This window comes from Molothrus aeneus, chromosome 4, assembly GCF_037042795.1.
Source record: "Molothrus aeneus isolate 106 chromosome 4, BPBGC_Maene_1.0, whole genome shotgun sequence".
NCBI lineage: Eukaryota > Metazoa > Chordata > Aves > Passeriformes > Icteridae > Molothrus > Molothrus aeneus.
In genome coordinates, this window is record NC_089649.1 from 59,062,356 (window position 1) to 59,085,953 (window position 23,598).

Consider the following 23,598-nt stretch of genomic DNA (forward strand, 5'->3'; position numbering starts at 1 on the left):
GACTAAGTCCATGAATTACACAGAGTTAATGCACTGAGCCTTGTGTTCTCTATATGCCTTGTCTTGCATTGTAGCTGGTCTACTATTTACTGTCTGCTCTGCAGTTTCAAACAATGTTTAGGCAATTCTTTGACCATGAAGAATCTCACAAGTGCTCTGCTCTGTTTGCTGAACCCCAAAGTGTGGACTGTTGCCCAAAACCTGACTGAACTATTCAACATCCTTTACTTTTTCAGCCTGGGAAAAAATCCCATGGGAACTGCTTTGAGCCACAGTCAAGGTTGATTTTCTTGTGCTATTTCACCACTTCCAGTTCTAACCTGAAGTGGAAAACATGTTGGCGCATGAAAATTTGAAGATGATTTCCAAACACTTTCTCACTAGCAAAGAGGTGCAGTCTGAGCTCAGATTAGATTCAACTGCTCTGTTTATTTGTCTTAGTGAAAGATTTGTCTCTTCTCCTAGCATGATAAATCCCAACAAAGGAAAACACAGTCTCCAAAAGCAGAGTGTGGAGTGGGAATCACCTTACCTAACTTTATCAGTTATCTTCTCCAGGTTGTCTACTTTCCATCTGCAGGAAAAGGAGAGAGGAAAGCATTTCTAAAAGCTGATTCATCCCATCCTGACTGTTTAATGCAGGTGAGTAAATTGCCATCTGGATGTGCCTGCCACTGGCTTTTTCTCCCTGCACAAGCTCTAGAGGGAACCTAGATAATCAGTTTAGACTAGCCAATTTTCAGATGAATGAAGATAAGTGTGATGACTCCTATCCTCAGGTGTGCATCTGTGTGAGAGAAAAAGCATAGGTGGAGGGAGAGATAAAAGATGGGCACCATTTAAACACAGTGTGAGGGTTATCTTACAGTCTCTCTGTATGTGTTTGCTTATCTGCTCTCTGTGTGTGGTTTTGTTAGTGTGATTTTCTTTTGCTCCAGGATAACCACAAAAAGGGGTGCAGAGCAAATGATGTTTCTGATCAGCAACAGGTAAAACTGCCAGCCCTTGGATCCTGCTGAATATCCACCCGTAGGATCACCAAGGTCTTGGAAATCTCATGAGCAATACTTCAAAGCACAGACTGGCATCATGTTGCATGGTGCCTTAAGGGTTGAAATGGTTTGGAAGTGAAATTGCTTCCATGGTTTCTGTGATTTGCATGTGAAATTGATTTTATTGGATTTATTTGATCAGGAAGCACAAGTGTTTCCCCAAGGAGTACAAATAAACATGTTACTAGAAACTGAGTAGATGTGATGAACCATAACTCTGGGAAGCAGTGGCTGAATGTTAGCAAATTTTACATAACTGCAGTTATTTTATAAGGTTTTGATTTCCTGTATCAGTTCATGTTAGAGAAAAACACAACACTTTGAAAGGACAAATTGAATGAAATTCTGCTGGATGCCAAACCCCATCATTTTTAGAAGTACATTCCTGGCTTTGAAATCTATTAATATTTTGTACTTGAAACCTAGAGACATTGCTTCCTCTGACTGATTAATAATTTTCTTTGAAATGTTAACATTTATTATTTATCACTGATCCCTATTTAAAAGGCCATTTTTCTCCTTCAGTTATGACAGTGGAAAGCTCAAATCTATTACTGCAAGCCTGTAGTCCTCAGCAGCTCTAATTGCTTGGTTGTGGCCTGTACCCCCCTTGCAATGCAGTGTCTTTATGCAGACAAAATTAAGCAGTGTCAGCTGCTGATGCCCCCGGTGCGGTGATGTCACACCCCTTGAAGTGAGCTGGGTGATCCTTGGCATGTCCCCTCCTCACCTCACACTTTCTGTGATGTCTCTTGTGACCATGTTATCAGCTTAAATATCCTGAAAACTATACTTTTTTCCCCTTCTCATTTCATAGAACAAGTAATGGAAACTTCAAATGCCCACTTGCTGTGGGTTCTCATAATGTCTGTGTGGCTTTGTCTTTTTTAAAGCCCATCAGCTCTCCTGGAGCTGCAAGGAGAGGCCAGCACCAGAGGTCACTTTCAAGCAGACCTGGCTTTTAATGGCAGAAAAATAAGTAGAGCATCATTCTTATAAAAAGGAATTAATCTCACCTAAATTTAGTTAGTAAAAATTAGGTTTCTGGTCCTAGCCTGTCAGCCAGATCCTTTTCTGATCAGTGGAAAAGGACATGCTCTTCCAGAGGCTGATTTAGTAAGACAAGTCCTGTTCTTGTTTCTTAGTCAAATTTTTTTTTGAGATAGGAGTAATTTTTTTTAATCATAGCTGTCTACCAGTTCTCTGTGCATGATGATAAACTGATGACAAGCACTATGAAACAAATTAATCAGCCCAGTGTTAGTTCTTATATATGAGTTTGTTCTAAGGAGGAGCAAAGTTTCGAAAGTTTCCAAAGTTTCAGTATTACATAAATCCTTCAATAAGATGTGCAGACCTAAACCACAGGTAATTAGAATCCAAATTATTTCATTGTTTAATATTCAAGATTAAATATTTTCTTGTGTTTAGATTTCCAGTTTAGGGGGGAAATTACTATTATTTGCAAGGTCCAAATTCAAGGATAATGTAGCAAGGAAAGTAAAAAATTCTAAAATAAAAAGTTGACACAGTTATTTAATGGAAAGAATTTGATTTGGAAAAGTATCATTATTTGCATATTTTTTTCTATTCACATAAACACACAACAACTCAAGAAAATATTCTTATTGGCCAGGATGGAGAGTTCTCACATAAGAATTGGTATTACTCTTTGAGGCTGTTACAATGTTTAATTGGTGTATGTAATTTCAGTTGCTTGGTAACAACAACTTAAGAATTTCCACATTTCTGTATGTTTAAAATCTCAACCTAAAAATTGGAAATCTCTTTAGAAAAACATCCAAAGCAAAAAGAAGACGAGTAAAAGTGTTGAGCATAGAAATTTCACAAGTATTTAGTTTTGATCTAATTTCCTGAAGCAAAATTAAATAGTGTAACTCCATTATTTTCATAAAGGCGCTTTTTTTTGTTGGGTTTTTTTTTTTTGGTTTTTTGTGCATGGAGTTCCCAAATAGAAAGCAAACTTCCTAACAGGAAAATGGGAGCCTTGTCCCTAGTTCTAAATTTGATGATTTCACCAATTCCAGTGAATTTGCTTGCCTTGGAGAGTCTCGACCTTCACCCAAAAAGCTGAAAAGAACTCCTCATTCATATCAGCTGAGGGTAACTGTGGTTGCTCAGGTCTTGGGGCATGGCAGCTCTAGGTACCATGCTGTAAATCACTAACTGTGGTCTGCATATACCTGGAGTTATTTCTGACTTTTATTGCTTTGAACTAGAAGCATTTACATTTTTTTACTTTGTTATTCTCCTTTAAAATATTCCTTCTAATTTTCCCTTTCCATGCCATGCAATGCTTTTGCTTGTCTGCTGGAAATCCTTGTGAGGAACAGGGTCCATGATACTGTGCTTTTTCACACTCCTGTTACTATTTGCCTAAAGCCATGTGCTCTTGCTCACCTTAAACCTCATTTCTAAGTTTTTGAGGGTCTTTGCCGTATCCATCACAAAACGTTCTGATCCCTGAATAGAATTTTGAGACACCATGGATGTGAATAATAAATGTCTTTTATCTTTACAGAAAGTCACTAATCTTATGGTGGTCTTTGCTCACCTTCCGATACAGCATTGCCTCATCCATCAAACTCTTACCTACCCTCATGTTTGAAAGGAAAACCCACAGAAAACTAATCATCAGCAAAACCCTCTGTGAGAAACAGAATGACATGAGCCTCACAGAGCTGTTGGAAAACAAGCCCGTTGTTTATGTTGAGTTTCATCTATACTTAGCATTTTTGCCATGACTAATCCATTCCTTCACTCTAAATTTGCCATGGCAAAACGACATGCCTGGATCTTTATACTGAACACCAAACACAGCTAAACCCTTCACATGTGCTATCAGGGAGCTGCTTGCTTTCACCACCAGAAAGGTCATGCCAGAATGGTCAGAATACAGAACAGCCTGGGACAGAAAGAAGTGACATATTGTTATGCAGAAATCACCCTTATCACATGTGTATGAAATTGCAATGTCTATATGCATCGCTCTCTAAAATAAGACCAAACCATATGGAGAGATTTTAACCTCCCTCCCATAGCAAAATTGCATTACACCATTGTAATTCTCATCCTCTTTTAACTCTTACAGTTACTACAGTTACATGCACAAACACTCTGCAGCGTTTCTTCTTCCTATTGCTTAGCTGGGTTTTTAGCCTCATGCATAATTTTATGAGTATAATATCACATCAAACTCCTTAAACCTATGCCAGCAAGCAACAGAAGGAATCTAATGTTTAACCACTTACACACCCATGATAGAAAATCAGAAAAAAAATAAATAGATGTGGTTATTTGGCTTTCCATCTGTTCTATTTTTCCAGAAAAATGCAAACCATGATCCTGGACACTGCTGTGGTTTCTTGGTTTGACATATGTTCCCAGTTTTTGTGAGAGAAGGCAAAGTACAAATGAAGTTCATTACAATGTCTATTTTGAACAGTCCATTTCTGCTCAGATTATGGAGAAAAGAAACTCTACTCCTAGTATGTAGCTGAATACCCAAGCCAGATTTTTCCAATGTGCAGAAGTTTGGACTTTCTTTATGACCTTTCTCTTGATTAAGCTTCTGTGATGATAATGAGAGAATAAATCACCTCTGTTAATTATGAAGTACAAGCTCAACTACTTAACTCGTACAGCAGAACAGAACAAGAGCACAGCCTAATGTTTCCTGTGCCTTAGAGGTACTGTCAGCTTCCACCAAGACTGTCTTGGCAACAAACCCTTATGGGATGTGCTGTGCTTCTCCATGGGGAGCCCACCTTTCCCTCCTTGCTGTTGGGGAATGCACTTGTATCTTGTGATAGCTTGAAAATTGTGCAGCACCTTTAAAATGTGCTGTCACAGATGGTTCATTAGACAAGTCTCCTGCCCTGGCTCACAAACAGAGGAGAAATTTATGTTTCCTACATTTTTCCTATAGCTGCTCAGCAGAGGTTAGGACAGAGCCCCAGGCATGTTCTAAAGCGTCACTAATGTTTTCCATATCTGCAGAAATAGGGCCAAGTCTGAGTCCCTTAGCAGTCCATGGTGAAATTCACTTTGAGTATTGGGACAGATACTTGGCCTATGTTCCTTAGTTTGTGTTATTTTATCTGGTAGTCCCTTGTGCTTGAGGAATAAACCATTAAGACTGGGTTTATATATCAGCCAAGAAAGAACAAGAAGTAAGTCAGAATACAAAGAAAAAGGAGAAAAGAAGAAACAAAGTTCCAAAACACATTATCATGGTACTGACAGCCTATGGAGGAGAGAAATGGGATAGCTGTGTTGTACTCTCAGTCCTGGAGGACCTAGTGAGGGAATCTGAGCATCAAGCTTGGCAAGGCTGCTCTGCATTGCTGTGAGGCAGGGTGGAGCATCCTGTAGTGGGTCACATGGTGAGCAGAACAAATTTGTAAGCTTCTTCTTTCTTCAGAACATACCAAACCAGTGAAAGCATGCGTAGCCTTAAGCTCAACTGTCCATGGCTGTGAAATATTTTCTGTGATAGCTTGCTTTGCTTTCTTCATTTTTATTTCATTTCCTGGTGGTAAATTTCAAGGTAATAAAAATTATTACCTTGATTTAGATTGCATAATATGCAATTTTATCAATGCACCTTCTCTAGGGTGTAGGAGAATTGATAAGGTCCAACTTAACTGGCCTGCTGCTGTATGATATTGGACCTGGGGTCATTCTTGTGCATCAGAACAGCAAAGTTGAGAATGTCCTGCAGGACAGACAGTTCCTCAGGAGGAGGGACTTGGAGGCTGCCAGCGTCCCTCTCCCTGTTGGCTTCCCTGAAAGTTACGTAGTGTGGTTGGTTTTTTTTCCATAAAGGATCCTACATTCCTTAACATCTTGATTAAAGTACTGCAAACTGGGGTAAGGGGTGTGTATATGGGGGGGGGGGGTTTGGTTTGGCATTTATCTTTTGCTTGAATAGATTTATCTTCTGTTTGGAGATGCATGAGCTCACTCAGAGCAAATCCTATTCTAAGAGGTGGTTGCTGGAATGTAGTAGAGGATGTCTGTTACTCCTAGAATTTGTTACTTTCATTTGCCCAAGAAATCAGCCCTATCATCCAAGTCAATGATGACGCAGAGGGAACTAGGAGAATAATTTCTAGGGTTTTTAGATGTAATCAAACTATCATAGGCCTCAAGGTGACTGGTTCCTCCAAATGCATCATTTTTTGGGCCTAACTTATGGGTCTGTCCTGGCTCAGGGAGGGAAGTCTGCCCAGTGCATAAGGGCTTATCAGGGCAGAAGTTATATCTCCAGCCACCTGGGAAGGTGTCCAAGGGTGCCAGTTGTGTGGCCATGGGTCCATGGAACACTGCCCCACTCTGAAAACTGCAATTCCTCTGTCTTCACTAAGTTTCTATCACTGTCAGACCATCCAAGTATTTCAGTTAGATCTATTTGGGCTGAAAAATATGGGAGGTTTTTTTTCCCCTCTTTCTTTAAGTGTGCATGTTATTTTGTGTTCCTGTTAGAGAAGGCAGATGGAAAGATTTACACCTTGCACTTGAAGCTGAATGTGTTGACATTTACTGTAGACCTTAGAGACTTTATGCGTCTTGACTGTCTCAGACTAAGCTTCAAGGAAGTCCTTTCCCACACAATCTTTGCCTCCTCAGAGACTAAGCTCTGCTCCATTAGGACAACAGAGCTGATGCCAGACTGGAGTTGTCTTTTTCTCTGAAGTTTATACCGAGCAAACACTACAAATGAAGTTAATAAGCCCAGAATCAACCCTACATGTCCCATTGAAGAGAGTCATGGAAACATAGATTGTTTTGAATTGAAGGAAACCTTAAAGATCATCTGGTTCTCACACTCTTCTGTGGACACCTTTCACTAGAACAGGTTGCTCAAAGCTCCCTCCAGCCTGGTCTAGAACTCTCCCAGGGATGGAGCATCAATATTTCTCTATTCCAGTGTCTCATCACCCTCACAATGAAGAATTTTTTTCTTAATATCTAATATAAAACGCCCCTCTTTCAATTTAAAGCCATTCCTCCTTGTCCTATCACTGCATACCATTGTATGAAGTTGTAGGGGGATAGAACATAAGTAAATAAAGGTAGTATAGAAAGTAATCTTACCCCCCTAAAGAGTTGCAGCTGAACCAATTACCAAAGATTAGGAGCTAGCCTGATGTTAACAGGCCACACCTGTAGCCAATAAGAAGAGTGTTATACAAGAGTGGATTGGTGGGAACTGGAGTCAGTTGGCTGCTGTGAGGACAAGGAAGAGTCAGTGCCTAGAGGAGATGCCTACAAGAAACATCAAGGAGGTATGACGCTCTAGCAATGTGGAACCCTTGCAATGTACTGATAATAGAACTCTTGCACTATAATTGCAACAAAGAGCCCCTCTCCAGTTCTTTGTTTTGGTCTCCCTTTAGGTATTGGAAGGTTCTATAGGATCTCCCTGAAGCCTTCTCTGCTCCACACTGAACATCTAAGGTCTCTTAGCCTGTCCTTATTAGAGAGGTGTTCCAGTGATCATCTCCATGGCCCTCCTGTGGACTCACTCCAACAGTGTATTTCCTGAAGACTTTAGATCTAGATCCAATGCTCCAGGCTGGTCTCAGCAGAGCAAAGTAGAGCAGGAGAATCATCCCCCTCAACCTGCTGGTTGCTCTGGTGCAGCCCAGGATACAGCTGTCTTTCTGGGCCATGAGATCACATTGCTGGGTCATGTCCACCCCTTCATCTACCCAGACCTACCCCAAATCTTAGCTTCCCTCAATCCATGCTCTTCCCTGCTTGATTTTGTGCCTGGGATTATCCTGACCCAGGTGCAGTGTCTTGCAGGTGGTCTTGTTGAGTTTTATGGGGTTCCCATGGAGCTACCTTTTGGGAGGCTCTTAATAGAGACTATCTCTCCTCTCTGCTGATATGCTGCATCCCAGCAATGTTGCTTTTCATATAGTTGATATTTGCATGAAGCCAGCAGATTTAGTTGCACCAGGTCCCTCTGTAATGAGTTGAAAGCAGGCAGGGGTATAAGTTGTGGAGATTTTCTTATCACGTTTGGGATTTTATTTTGCAATATGTGTTTCTCTAAACAAGCAGAGAGATTAATTTTCATATGTGAAAAGATTTACTACCTGCAATATTGCATTGAAGTAGTAATATTTTTTGACCACTCTTGGAGTGAAATATTCTTGTTCATATTTTTAAAGGCTCTGAGAAAGTCAGAAATCATGGCAATAAAAAAAGCTGTTTGTTATTCAGAGCAGAATGTTATTAAAAGGAATATATTATGGATAAGGGGGTAGTTCTGTCACTGTACTAACTAAACATGCCTGTTTCAAGGGCAGGGCTGAGGTATCTTTTTTATTTCATGTTTGTGGATCTGTATGCTCAATGTTGAAACAGGACTCTACATGGTCTGTGAAGACAGACAGGGACACAGGCAAAGGGATGAGAATTGATATCATGTTATGCAGCTGTGCTGCAGTCTTTTCAAGAAAGGCTGCTTTTATTGTATTAAATAAAGTCAACCACACATTATCCTCCGCTCTTTGGGGCGAAGACACTGACATAATTTTTCTGCATGGTTGGCACTTTGATCCTTGCAAAATGTGGTGGCCACTGAACACCTTTCCTGGGCCTCAGGGTCCCCAGTGCCCTCCCCTTCCCCCAGAATTGACTGGGTCAGGGTAGCACTAGCCCAGAGAGCCATGGGCAGCTTGTGATGACCTCCTGCCTGGACCCTAGGCCCTCTTCCAGGTGCTGATATAATTATTTTCAAACTTTCCAAAGTAGCGAATATTGATTTTTGCATTTGTTTGGTATAAAAAAAAATAAATAAATGAAAGGCCACTGAATATGTGCCTCCTTTTTTCATCCTCTTTTACATCATTGTTGTCAATCTATATATTTTAGCTTGACTTTCTATATGTAAATTCTTATGTACTGAGGGTTAACTTATGTTCTAGAATTTACTTTCAGCCACAGCTCTATGATATGTACTTACAAGAGGCACTTTGCTAAGTGTCCTCCTGTAATGTGTGCAGTGAGAGGGAGACAGGCAGAAGGATTCCTTAGGAGTAAGTAAAAATAAGAAAAATGGGGATTTTGCCTTAGAATAATGGTCAGGATGAGCTTATCCTTCCCCATCAACATAAGAGAGTTTAGAAAGTTGACTCTCATTAGATGAGGTTAACCACACATGCCCTGGTGTTGTATTGTGTTTTTATACTTTGTAATATTTTGAAGTAGTTTTGTTTTGTATTCCCATATTTTTCCCAAATGGTTTATCCCAAACTGTACCTCCCCTCCCTTTATCTGTGTTATCCCTCTCCTGGGATGAGATCATCCCCGAACCCCCACCCTGGCTCTCTGTCAATCACTCAGCATCCCATCCCCTCCATCTAGAAGTTTCTGTCCAAGTCGTCGAGTGATTAGCCAGAGGCCAGGGGTCAGCCCCCCAAGCCTTGCCCCATACGCTGTCCTATATGTCTATCCCCCAGCATCCATCCCTTAGGGTCACTCATTGGTTGGTAAAATGTTCTCTACTTTTGGTTTCCACCTCCCTTTAAATGTAACCTTGCAATCTCCCGGGGCTCTCGGCAGGAGGCCCCCTGAGGTGCGGGAGCTCCTTTGGGATCCTAGTAAAACCTTGGATTAACCCCTGCTAAGAGTCGGCCCTTTCTCTTCTACTGGTGTCTCTGGTGTCTCTTGTGCTGCACAGGCGACCAGCCCAGGTGCCCTCAGCACCCCTCGGGGCACACACAGAGAGTGTCTCCCCGCTTTCAGGGCTGCCCCCCGGTGTCTGCCGACTCGGGATTGGCCCAGGGTTCCTGAGAGGCTCGCAGAGCGACCGAGACACCCTGGGATGCTGAGCATCCCTCATTGTTGCTTTCTGTGAGATTGCACTTGCAGTTAGAACAATTGCTGCTAGTCATATTTTATGTATCATATTTCACATTACCGTTATTTTGCACTTATTGGGTCACATTGCTGAAATTAATTAGTAAACCACAGTTCACAACCTGTCATCTCATGTGCAGCTCCAGCTGGACCGCTCTCTTCTGACACTTGCCTTTGGAATGTGTAGTGTTCCAGAGTAAACAAATGAGGTTACTTATGTGAAAAAAATTGTTCCCCAAAGGGAAGAAAAGGTTAACAGTCAGACTTTTAGTTTATTGTACATGTTAAGATCTGATTATTAGAGATACTTCTGCCCAAATTAATGTGCAAATGAGACCATATAGTCAGAAGTCAATAGTATGGATTTTATTTAACAGTAATGTGATGTAGAGGTAGAAAAAAATAGAAAAGAGGGGAGAGAGCGGGGGAAAGAGAGTAAGAGAGAGACAGATTAAGTAGGAAAAGAGTCACCACCACAAGAATTCTGAGAGTCTCACTGGTCCTCTTTGCCCCCGTTTCTTGGAGTCCCACGAAACACAGTTCAATGGGTTAATATAGGTTCAGGTACAGTGGGAACACCCAAGCACCTTCCCTGGGGGGGGGGAGAGGCTCACCCTGTCTTTTGCAACACTGTGGATCTTGCACAGTTCATGGTGGAAGGCCTGAGAAACAAATCTGGGGGAGCTTTGGAGGTATTTAATGGTTTGTGACATCTTCAAAGACACGATACATCAGTGTCGTTGAGCCAGTTGTGCCCCATCAGGAGGGAATACCCTCAAGCCTACATGTGAATGTCCCTTGTGAATCTGACCTTCTGGAATAGAGGAAGGTGAGTGGAGGAGTTTTACAAACAGAGCCAGTTGTGTAAGGGAGGACATTTGGCGTAATTGGCAGGGTGAAAAGCACCATCCTGCCTCTGCAAGGTTTACTTCTTATCTGTCACAAACTCCACCTTGTAACTTCTGGAATGGGTTATGTGCACCAGAGGCTTCACCACCACATACCTGAAAACTCTCCTCCTTCCCCTCAGCTGGGCAGGGGGAGAATGTGCAAATCTGGCTTTATCAAAGGGCTGATAGTTTTGATTCATTAACCATTATCATTTCAGTCTCTCATAGTCCAAATTCCCAGAATCCAGCAGGCACATTTTGTGGGCGTGGGCTTTGATAGCTGCAGTTGAGCAGTTGCTCCTTTGCGCAGTTTGCTACTGCAGGCAAAGTCCTTCAGTGATCTTAGCAGTGTTTGAGGCAATTGTGATCCTTAAGTCTCTAACAATGCTTGGAGCTAAGTACATTACTGAAGAGAAGGCATCTTTTTCTCTTTTCCTGCAAAATATCTAATTGTAAGATGTTTAATTTTATACCCTCCAGGCCATTTATTCATGCAGAAAAATTATTCAGGAAAAATTTGTAAATCTGAATGTGACCCATAAAGCAAAATGATAACAGTGATTCTGACAGCAGGAAAAGTATTTCAAAAGGTGTTTCACACACTTCATACAATGCTCTTTTAGCTGTTTGATTAGCTGGATTAGATCTCCTCTTCCTCTAAGAAGAGAGATGTGTCATGATACATAGAGGAAGACACAGTTCGTTCAATGTGACAGCTCAGCCCATAGGTGAGGGAAAGGATATTTTTCAAGTCAATGTTAGCTATGAAGCCTCATCTCTAAATGGCATCACTAAAATTTCCCATGGTGGTATCACAGAGACAATACCCAGCCAAATAAGGCTGCATAACCTTCTCAATCATATCACCTTTGACATTACTGACATAACCAGATATCAGCCACAGAGTTGATTCTTTAAGTTTCTCTGCATATGCACACATGGGATTCCTGTGTCTTTTTTTATCTGAACACTACTTGCATTATGAGTCTTATGAAGTCATGTGGATTCCAAAGTACTGCAGTTAATAGGATTAATAAAGACTGCCACAAAATTGACATTTTTTACAGACTCAAAACCAGTTTTATAGATTTCCACTTTATTTTTATGTCTGACACTTTCCACAGTATGATGGATAATGTTACAGTGACAGTAAATAGAGTTGACAGTAGAAAGACTCCTCATGGAAGACAAGATTTTTTTTAATGGCTCATCTGTTGGATATCTCTGCAGAATTGACTCCAGGTTGTAACCATTTTCAAGCTATAGCCAGAGGGTCCTGTGGACTGTGATTTTACCTTGCAAGTTTAGCTAACACAGAATAACAAGGCTTGTGCCAAAGTGATTTTTATTGCAGTCCTCTGAAGAATTTTCACTACATTCTGACTTTGTGGGGCTTTTGACTTCAAATTTACTTTTGAATAGTTATCCATAATGGTTGCAGGTGTTTCATTTGAGTCAACGACAAACCAAAGAAAGTCAGTTGCAGAGAATAAAGAGATTCTGATATTGAGCCATAAAAAAATAATTATAAAATGAATCATATGGTAGAGGTTGCCTAACTGATTTTACAGAGAGACTTTGCAATAACTAGACACATTATAATGCATTGTCTGTATCCAGGTGTTTGGGCATCACAGTAATGAGTGCTAGGGAAACATAGAAAATTAATATTAATTAGCATTTCAAATAGATGATTGGAAAAAACTCTCAAGAACATCTTTTCACAAACCCAATTCCTTATGAGTTGCTGGGGGGCTGCCCGGACCAGTCTACATGGGAGATTGTAACTGCCATAATAAGGCTTAAAATTTGTAGAATGATAAAATAGAATAAATATTAATAGATTAAAATTTGCAGAGTGATTGCAGATAAACTTGAGAAAGTGCTTATTTGTTCCTTATGGAATAATGACTTAGCCAAAAGGTCCTGGGAATAAATGTCAATTGTCTCCTCTTTTTTGCAGCCGATTTTGTCTCAGCAGACAAAAGTTATCCCAAGGCTTGTATTAAAACAGTGGAGGAAAGCTCAGTGTATTCATATGTAAAAATGATTAGCCAACAGTATGATGAGTCACCACACTGGATCTGCTGTGTTTTACAAAGTTCATCTTGTGACCTTTTCAGTGTAAATAGGATGTGATGGAAATGTGCAAGACATCTACATTAAACCTTGGATTCAGTCATTTTACCTTCAGCTGAAGGTTTGATGAATTTTATGAAAATTTAAGTGCTCGAGGAATATGCACACGGCTTGACAGTGCTGTGCTCCTCACAAAGGTAAAGATTGCCAAAGTGCTCCCTTTCCTAAGCTCTGAGCACAGCTTCTAGGACCCATATCTTGGTAAAAATCCCAGAATGAGCTTAAAATACCACAAACTGGCTGTTCAGAGGCATTCTTTTTGCTTAAATTAATATTTTTCTCTGCCTGGCTACAAATAACCACATTTCCTAGAGTTAATGGAAAACAAAGACCAAAGAGGTGTGAACATAGAAACCCAGGCAGGTAACAAGGTGAATATATCTTTTCTCAGGGGGAATTCCTTTGTGATTTTCTCTAACCTGCAGACCTGCTTAAAGAATTAATCTTAAAAGCTTTTCTGGATGTAATAATCTTTTCATTGGGACTTCTCTTTCTTGCCAAATAATATTTGGCATTTGAGAAGGACTTCAATTTAACTTCTGGGCAGAATTCTAAACTTACACACACTGGAACACAGCTGAATTATCTTAGTTTATGTTTTGTATGTCCTCATATTAATGAGATGAAAATTTCATTTATTCCTACTCAACTATGATCTTGATTTTTTCTTTTGTGCAGATTTCTTTGGAAAGTTTTTCCAAAGAGTCTAGGGAGAGGTTGTTTTAAGCCCATATATGTACACATGTATTAAAAAAAAACCCCACCACATTCTAAAAGACCTTCAAAGTAGCATTTTTCTGAAAGTAAAAGTAAGCTTTTCCATGAATCATCACAATTATTTGCACTTACAGTCACAGAAGGTTCAGCATTTGTTATATATCCTCTACAGTTATTTATAACTTGATCCCAGCTATGAAGTCATTTTGCATCATTTCCCCCTTGATATTACTTCTGAGAGTGTCATTTTCACTAAGACCTCAGGAAGTGCCAGCATATACACACTCGTGAATTTAAGCTGTCCCTACATATTAATTAATTAATTATTCAAATTTTATTTTGTTTTTGTTCCTCTTTATCACTATGTCATTTTTAAAGGAGCAAAACAATGAAATACAAGTAGCAGCAGTTCACAAGTCATTGACACTCATTAGACTCACAAAATTTTTATCTAAACACAAGGAAAAGAAAATTATTTAATTGGATTTAGAATCAGTGAGACTGAAAGGAAAAGGTTAATGCAATCTAGGGATCAAAAATCTCCTGTATTCATTCATGACAAATCTCCATGCATATTTTTCTGTATTAACTCTAGCTACTGAGTTGCTAAATCACTTTTGAAACGTGAGTTTGATTTTCCTGTAGCTGGTCACATTTTGATAAAGACTTGTTTTTGAAAGGGACAAGAATGGCATAGGAAGCAGAGGCAGTGCAAGAGCCAGAAGGAGTTCTCAACAGCTCCATAGCTGGTGGGAGTTTTTCTCAGGTGAAGTGGCTTACGTGATGATACTGTAGACTAAGGGTTTTCCGTCTGTGAGTGGAATTTTGAAGAGTTGGGAAGGGGTCAGGGGCTTTCTTGGCATGATGCTTGTCAGCCTTTGGTTGGTCACAGAACATAGCTGCAGCTATTAAAGTGAGAGTGAAGGCACACTGGGGACTCGTTCAGTGCTGGGACTTGCTGAGCAGCATAAAATGAAGAGCTGTGTTGCCATATTGGGAACAAATAGTCCTGTATCTGAAGGGAAGTGGGCCTGGTTGTATTTAAGAATGTTTTGTGGTCTCTTGAGGGATGAAAATTCAAAATACCTAGTGTTTGGGGTTTTTGCTAGTTCACACACTAATTCATTTCTCTTGTGGATAGCATGGATATCTTTCATTTATCTGATGAAAATGCCTGAGCCTCTAAACTTCACTTGCCTAACTTCTTGTGTCTACACTTGGGACAAATGGATGATCTAGAGAACAGCAGATAGACCTACATGGTCCTGCCCTCCCTATCCACAGTTTCCAGGAGTTACTAGCTTGGAGGTTTTCTGAAGCAGCTATGGCTTCTCTGAGGACTCCATAATTCAGCACCCAGTGAATGAAGATCTACCTCCTTTGTATTAAGTTCAGCTTCTCTCTGTTCCTGAACATTTGCAGTGGAATAAAGAGTAAACAACATTTCCCAAGCACCCATACTAGTAATGACAGTACACACTTTTTTATTCTACAGGCTGAAGACCCTTAGTCTGTTTAGATATTCCTAATACAGAAGTGGTTTTCCATTACATTCTTCTTGGAATATTTCTCGCATTGGTTGGTTTTTTTCTACTTTTTAAGAACTGGGAGCAAGTATAAAGCATAATACCTGAGATGTGGTCAAACCACAGATTTATTCAGCAAGACTGTGTTTATACTCTCCTTGCTCTCTACTCCTCTCCTAATGAGTCCTGTTATTTAGATGACTTGTTTGATTGTTATTAATCAGTGAGGTGATAGATCCATGAAATTACCTATTATAACCCCGTGGTCCTATTACTAATTAGCATCAGTCAGAGAAGTGATTGTCACACAGATTTCACGTGTGTTTGGTCAGGGTTTTCTCCATGTGGATTAACTTACATTTTTCTACACTGATCAATAAAATGACTTATGAAAGTCAATCCCATAAAGGAAAGCAATTCTAAAAAGAGGTGAGCCTCAGCTCTGCTTTTGTGAATATTTTAGAAAACTTCTAATATTTTCAGGTCCCTCCAATCTTTTTTCTGTGACCTATGTGTGTAGGGAGACAAGAATATTATTATTGCACTAGCAGCTGTCAGAAATAAGAAATCTAATTAAGTCTGTCTTCTAGGTGTGCATTCTGTCTTGGGGAGGTAGATGTCCAGATAAAGAACAGCTAAAGTGAAAATAACTGTGGTTTTCTCTGGTTCACCAGCATTCCTAAAACAAACAAAACCCTTTTGTCCTTGTGGCTGCAGATACCATCTCCAGGAGCTGCTGTGCAGTGCCAGCCTGGATTACACCGGGTCAGCAGAGAGGGATGCCAGGGGACAGGGGTGAGTTGCAGCTCCCCAGCCACAGAAGGGGAAAGCTGTGACCAGCAGCCACAGCTGTAGGGTTTTTCCAAGAGTTGCAGTTCATCTCTGCACTTTTGGGGCAAGCTTTTGCCACATTTCTCTAAGGTGTGGGGCCTGGAAAGCTACTGCACTATTAGTTCTTTCTCTCTTTGGTTGTTTTTTTCATACAAAGCATATGCAAGGGCTGGGTATAGGGTGTGACTTCTTGCTGTTCAGTCACATTCAGAATTTTGGTTACAGGCAGCTCAAACTTCAATTTCTTGCACATCATTTCAGGCCAGAGGAAAGTGCTATTCAGGAAACTTCTGTCAAAAGTTCCTCTGAAATTCTCTTCCATTACTTCAAATGAAATATGGTTTGTTAAGACTTTTTTAATCAGACTATGAAACACAATTTGAAAACATGAAAAATGAAATAAAAATTTTCATTTAACACATTCAAGATAAAATTAAAGTGCTTCATCAATTTTGGAACAATATTTTCATTTGGTGTTCGTTTTATCTAAGTGGGCCATTTCTGATTAAATTTATTTTGTCTGTGTATTAAAGATGTTCAGAAACTTGAAAACTAAGATACAGTGTTTGTGTTCTGGAAAAGAAATACCCTAATCAGACTATCATAACCTTCTGGTATCTTTTTGATTTTTTTAACCAGAAAACATTTAAATGTTTGTTTCTATTCCAAAAATGGGAAGAAAGAAAATCAAAATGGCAATTGTCTTTGTCTTAGCTCATTTCTATATGTGGAAATTCCTGGCATAGTCCCTCAGCTCCTGCTGAGGCTATAGTCAGCAACTTGAGGTTTACTTAGTACAAAAATACTGTCAAGGTTTTAAGGACATTAAATAAAGCAGTTCATCAAATTCCTTTTCCTTACAAATGATTCAGATATTTGACAGTGAAATGCCAGTGTGTTCAAAAAAATACTAAAAAAGGCATCATATAATCTTAATATAATCAAGGGGAAAAAAATCAGTTGTGGAAGACCTCAGTCACCAAAGAGATACCTGATTTAAACTCTGAGATAAGTTATGCTGTAGCTGCTCTTTGGCATCTTGTTCTTCCAGCTTCTGTGACTGACCATGAAAACTATATCTTTCTGTGAACTTCAATTTAAGACCTGGACTGTGCATGTTTGAAATTACTTCAGAACTAAGCTAACAGTGCAGCAGCAGAGCCCTGAGCTTTAGGGCTGATGAAAAGCATCCAGCAGGCAGAGATGTGCTTGCTGGGCTGCCAGGTGGATGCAGGAACCTTGGGCTGGTTCACTGCTCTTGATAGCTTTGTGCCTTCACCACTCTCCTGCTGTCATCCCACTCATCCAACACTGCAGGTGATGCTAGACAGACAACTTTTGGTAACAACTCCTGTGTCCCCCGCCAATTTCCTGTCATTAAAACCCCCAAAACATCCACAAAAAGGTGTTTCAGGATGGTGTAATTAAGCAGAAAAACTATTTATGAAGGCTGAAGTGCTGAAATACACACACACAGAACATGACACAAGAGGGGTCCTTCCATTCTCTGCTGGTGCCTAAAAAAAAAAAAAAAAAAAAGAAATTACTGCAAAATGGCTCATTCCCAGCAATGTCAGTTAACATGAAAAAATTCACTACTGTGGTTTTTTTTCTGCTTGTGTTGGGATAGTATAATGGTATTGAAAATATATTACAAGTTCTACTTTAACTATAAAATGCTTTGTGAAGAGGCAGATGAAGAGTCAATCAGTTTTAATTTTTATGAATAAAAAAATTAAAAAAATGATTTTTTCATTCTGTTTAGCTGAAACTTCTGTCACACTTGTGTGTTGAAACAATTCCAACTTTGCTCTGAGAGGACTGTTTTATCAAAAAGATGTGAATGACCATTCTGATTGGAAAAAAAATCTGGAACTTGTTAAACCTTTAATGGAAAGTTATATGGTGTGATTGCCTGTAATAGTAAAAGGGTAGACCCTGATTCCTCAGGTAATTTCTTGAAATGTAGTCAGGTGTCCCACGTCCCTAAATTTATCTTGTACTTGACAATGAATCTATTTTTAAGTGCTGCCTTGTAATCAACAGTATTTTAAAGGCCTTAAGTCTGTCAAGCACTTTCTTTGTCTGGACATCTGGACAAAGTGTTACCACCTGCAAATACTGATATGTCTGTTTAGCTCTTTTCCAAACAACCATATTAATTGCAGTTTCCAAAATAGCTCAGCATTTTTCACTGTAAGTTTCTAATTTGGGAGTAAGTTACATACTTCTATCTGCTGCAGTTTTGTCAATCACTTTCTGAACTTACAGCAGAGAATTCAGTTTTCTTTCATGATTACTTTGTTTTCCTAATTGGTTCCTGGGGAAATACTTTTCCAATTAAATACACTATCTTTCAAGTGAACTTATTTATAAAATGGTCTTCATCATCCATTGTTTAATACTCTTGATGCATTACAATAGATAGAGAAGTACAATTGTGCTTAGTAGAAACTCTGTCAGCATGGCCTCATAGCATTCTTATTTTGGTGATTTTCTACTTTTGTCTTAATTATTGTTCCAAAAACTTTTCTAAGTATTCATAGCCTGTAACTCTGAGAATTCCCTGGTTTCCCTTTTTGGAAGGAAAGAGCAATGTTTGCTACCCTGCCATTCTGTGTTTTTTAATGAGCTATTCTGTATTCTTTGTTAGAAACAGCAACTATGCTTCTAAGAGATCTCCTGGAGGGCTGCCATCAGTCAGGTGACATGCTGCTCTTTAATTTATCAGTTTAATTTTCCTACTCTTCTTATTTTGACAGATCAGCCTGACATAGTGTGCTCTTTATTTCCTGATAAGGATAGAGCTTGGATAGGTACCTTGGCTGTATTTGCTATGGTGAAGACTGATACTGAATTTCTGGTGCACTGTAATGCTGTTCCTAATATCTAAACTCAAATTATTTCAGCCTGTCTTTATGTTTTACAGTCAAGTTCTGTGTTATTATGTAAAATTCTGATTTGGTTATAGGTTTTTGAAAAATCTATTTCATCATGACCTTATTACAATGTCAGGCAATACAGTTAAGCAGCTTCTGCTTTAAAGCTGTTGTCCTCAGTATATGGACACTTCTTTCCCAGCACAGCCAATGTGCCTGCTCCTATTTAATTCCCTTTCCAAACAATGGCTATAACCTGTCCCTCTCCATTTCACCCCAGCTGCCCTTGCATTTCTATTGCCCTTGCAGATATATGCCTGACCAAAGCTCTCCCTGTCTCTTGTCAATATTTCTCTTGTTCCATATTAAAGGGAAGTCTGAGAACTTGGAGAGACTGCCAGCAATCTGCTTGCACTTTGGTTTAAGGTGGAGACTATTTCTATGCTGAGGCTTTTCATGTGCACCTTCCCTCCTGTCCAACAGACTGAAACCCTCCCTGAACACCAGCTGTCCAGATGTTCACTGGTTCTGCATTGGGATACCTGGTATAACTTGTCTGGTTCCTGCTGTGGGCACACTGGGTCAAAGCATTTTCCCCAGCAGCCTGAATCTAACTTACAAGACCAAATCTCACTTTTCCTGATATATTACATTGACATGATGTAACTTCTCTGAAACATTTTTAAATGCTTGCTGCCTCTATTTGAAGTGTGGTAATATTATTTAAAATAAAAGGTTTAAATGAATAATGTGTTAATAAAGAGTGACCTTTCCATTTTTAAAAGTCTAAGTAGAAAACAATTGTATAAAGAACAGCTTTTAATGGGAAATTCAGTTTTATGCCAATAGCCTATGTGAAAAGATGATGGCACCATTTCCTACAAAACCTATTACTGTATAGGGAGATTGTCACTTATCCCAACACAGACTGTGCAAAGATCAATGTTTACCCTTCTCTGAATCACATATAAAACAAATGATGTGAAGAGAAGATTCACCATCTATTTAAAAACACTGGTTTCTATTTTGGACATAACATGTAAAATTTCTGTTTAGCAATTTCAGTTAATTGTTAGATTAACATTTTTGGGAACAGATTGCAAACTTCAAAATGGAAAAGATCATTTTAGGGAGGGAACCAAGGCAGCTGTCAGTGAGCAAAAATTAACATAAATTTGCATAACAGATGTACAGTAAGGTGTCTATGACAGACAATCGCTGAATATTAATGATACAGACCACGACATCATTTGCGTAAATGCTGTCTGCTGGGTATTGAAGCTGCTGCGCTATTTGCAGAAGACAAAGGAGCACAGAGCTGAACAGATGCACCAAATACATCGATGCATCTTAATTTATGACATCCTCATGAAAGACCTTGTGGTGCGATTTCAGGTTTTATTACAAATAATTCGGAGATAAAGGAACTAAGTAATTATCTTTTCCACTACAGTCAGTTCTTTCAAAGGGGAGGGAAGCTTACTTGTGACAACCATTGTGATGATTTTTTTTTTTTTGTGGAAAGCCTCCTTTAAAAAAATATCCCCATTACAAAGAGTCAAATATTCATCATCATTAAAAGATTAGCGCATATTAGCATGCTTCATGGGACTTGCCACCTAACGTACCGTCACCACCACAACTGGAGTCCTCGGACAGATAATGCATTTCAACAAATCTGCAAGGAGAAAAACTGCAGAGAAACATAGAGATGATATAGGCTGTTTGAAAAAAGAAAAAATTACCAATGTAATGATGTTTTAGATGACTGTTAATTAGACTTCACCATCAATCTTTCCTGCCCTTAGTCCTTGTTATAAGCTGCAGGTACAACTGGAACCACCCAAAGATTTAGAGGTATCTATAGATATACAGAATATTCTTACTACATTATTCCTGAAGCTGGAGAAACTGATGGAAGCTATATACAGCTGATAACAGAAAAAAAATATTTGGGTCCCTGACTGTACAGTGCAGTAAAGTTACTGAATGAGAAAGGGATAAATATAAGAAAATAGCAACATCAAACTAGACTTGTAAGCCATGTGTATAGAAAATCAGGCAAGGCATGGGATACTTCTCATCTGTGATATTAATTTATTTTGGCCTTAATGGATTTCTCTCCAAGCCCATGCTACCATAAGAAAATGAATTGCTGACATGATGGATCTGTTGGTTGCACATACAGAGTTTTATGTGCATAGTGTTCAATTTCATTCTTGTCAGCTAATCAGCAGCAGCCAGACTTTTTATTTCAAGGGATTTCCTTTTCCCATTTGAACAGAGAATATAGCCCAGTAATCACTCTGCAGAGCCACTCTGTGAGCTGTTATTTCCACCTGCTTTTTCCTCAGAATCTCTATCAAAGCCCTAATCCAGTAACCTGATAAAATCCTTTCAAGGTCCTGTAAGGTCCATTGTGAAACTGTTCATCTGAAAGGATTGTGGAATAACAGGAAAGTTACCCTGTCCCCAAAAGAGCCATATGGTAATTATTTTAATGGAAGCTTACTGTATGGCCAGAAGGCAGTTAACATGTTATTTCACATTTTGTGTGAAAGAATGGAAAAACTGCAGTCTGACACTCTTCTGTCCAATTTTGCTCCCAATGTCTTTTACAGAAATGAAGCTTTATTCTGTGTTTCACTACACTAACAGCAGGTGATAGGCTGATGACCAAATATGCTAACAAGAAGTAATGGTAAAAATGCCCTTTCTTTTAGACTTCTGCATTCACATTCTCACTCCACTTGGGGAAAGAGATGGTGTGCTTAGCAGGGAAGGAGCATGTCCAAGGTGTACAAAATAGGGATGAACAACAGAACTGGAAACTTTCTTTGATGTGATGGAGATCATTGTGCTTTATTGTCTCAATAACAGAAAAGTTCTTGCTTACTACAAGTGGCTCAGCATTTAGGTGGTCTAAGGTTTTAAACAACTGTAGATAAGCAAATTTCTGAGATTCCCTTCAGTAACTTCTGAGCCATGTTGACCAACTTCAGTCAACACTGGCAGAGGAGATGAGCCTCAAAGACAGCTGAGGCTGCACTGAAGAAGTCTATTTCCCTGCTACGAGAACTACTTTAGGACTCTTTGTCCCAATCTGCCTTGTTGGACCACAATTTTCTTTTCATTTCTTGAGTAACCAGCTGTCAGGGTTCCTTGGGCAGCAACAATGGGAGAAGCTTCTGGCAACTTCTTACAGAACCCATAGGCTCACCCTGCTACCAAAGCCTTCCTATGATACAAACCCAATACAGCTACTACTCTTTCACAGAAGCCTCCAGGCAGCTCTACCAATGTGCTGGCTTCCCACTGTGGCTGGAGGAGCAGACTAGTTGAAAGATCATCTCCAAAAGGAGATGATTTGTTTTGACTGAATAAAGGAACCATGATCCTGGGTACTCTGGAAGTCTCTGGAGTTTGAGCCCAAGTTTGAAGGAAGGAGGAAGAGTAGGCAACAGTTATTTGTAGTTTCTGTTTAATGTTCTTCCTTTATATTTGGGGTTTAGTAAAAAAAAAAACTTAACTACCACCTCAAGGAAGAATTCAGCATGCACTTTTCCTTACAATTCATCCATGTGAGGACAACGAACCAGGGAGAGGAGCTGCTATGCTTCTGGCTGGGAAGTACAGTTCTGGAAGCACTTGCAAATGGCTGCATTGTCATGGGGTATGATAGGGCTTCTTTGGTGCCTGCCAGAGGGATCATGAAACCTGTATATCCTGTCACTGTCCAGTTGCCAGCATAACATGAAAACACTTGGCAAATGAAACATGAAAAGCTTCAGAGCTTGGTTTGTTCGCTTTTGTGCTATTATAAAACCATTGATTTTATTGGATTTACTCTGAATTTATGCTGATATAACTGAGAGGAAAAAAATGGTTCTGTAGAGGTAATATATATTATTTTATTCATTCCATTTTTCTCTAAAACAATTTAAAAGCCTTGGCAAAAGAAGCCCTAGGTTGGTGCATAATATACCAAACTGAGCAGTAACTAAAATAGATCTTTTTTCCACCACTGTAATTCTCCCTAGGTCACTTTTTGAAAACTGCTACAACATATTTTAATAAACAAATACTCTTTGTATTCATTTGGATACAGATTTCACAGGGAGGTCACCTTCTGACTGGTATCCTGCAGCTCAGGCACTCTCAGCAAGATGTGCCTGAGGAATGGGCTGCAGAATTCCATGGCCTATTTTGGACAAACAGACATCATATTTGTTTGAAATGTCATGTGAAGGTCTCCTTCCATGTCTGAACAGCTAGAAAATATAGTGTGGTGATATCTTTTCCTTTCTGCTTTTTTAGGTGATACAGCAAATTCCTCTACTTTTGGATTACTTTGTAAATAAAAAATTATTGTTAGCAATGACTAAATTATAGTTAAGCTATTTTATTACTTTGCTAATTTTGTTGTGAGCTCTCAGACTAATTCTTGGTTCCTGTTCCACCCAGTATGGAAAATCCTCTGGTCAGAAACTCAGGGATCACCCTGGCAAAGCACAGGGACTGGCTAAACACGGACTGGGAGCAGTGACCCACTTGTGAGGCATGGTCCCCTTAAAAAAACAAAGGAGAGCAAGATTTTTGATGAGACACCGGAAGGATGCCTTAAAGCTAAGCTGTAGATATTATCAAAAATGTCTTTTCAGTACTT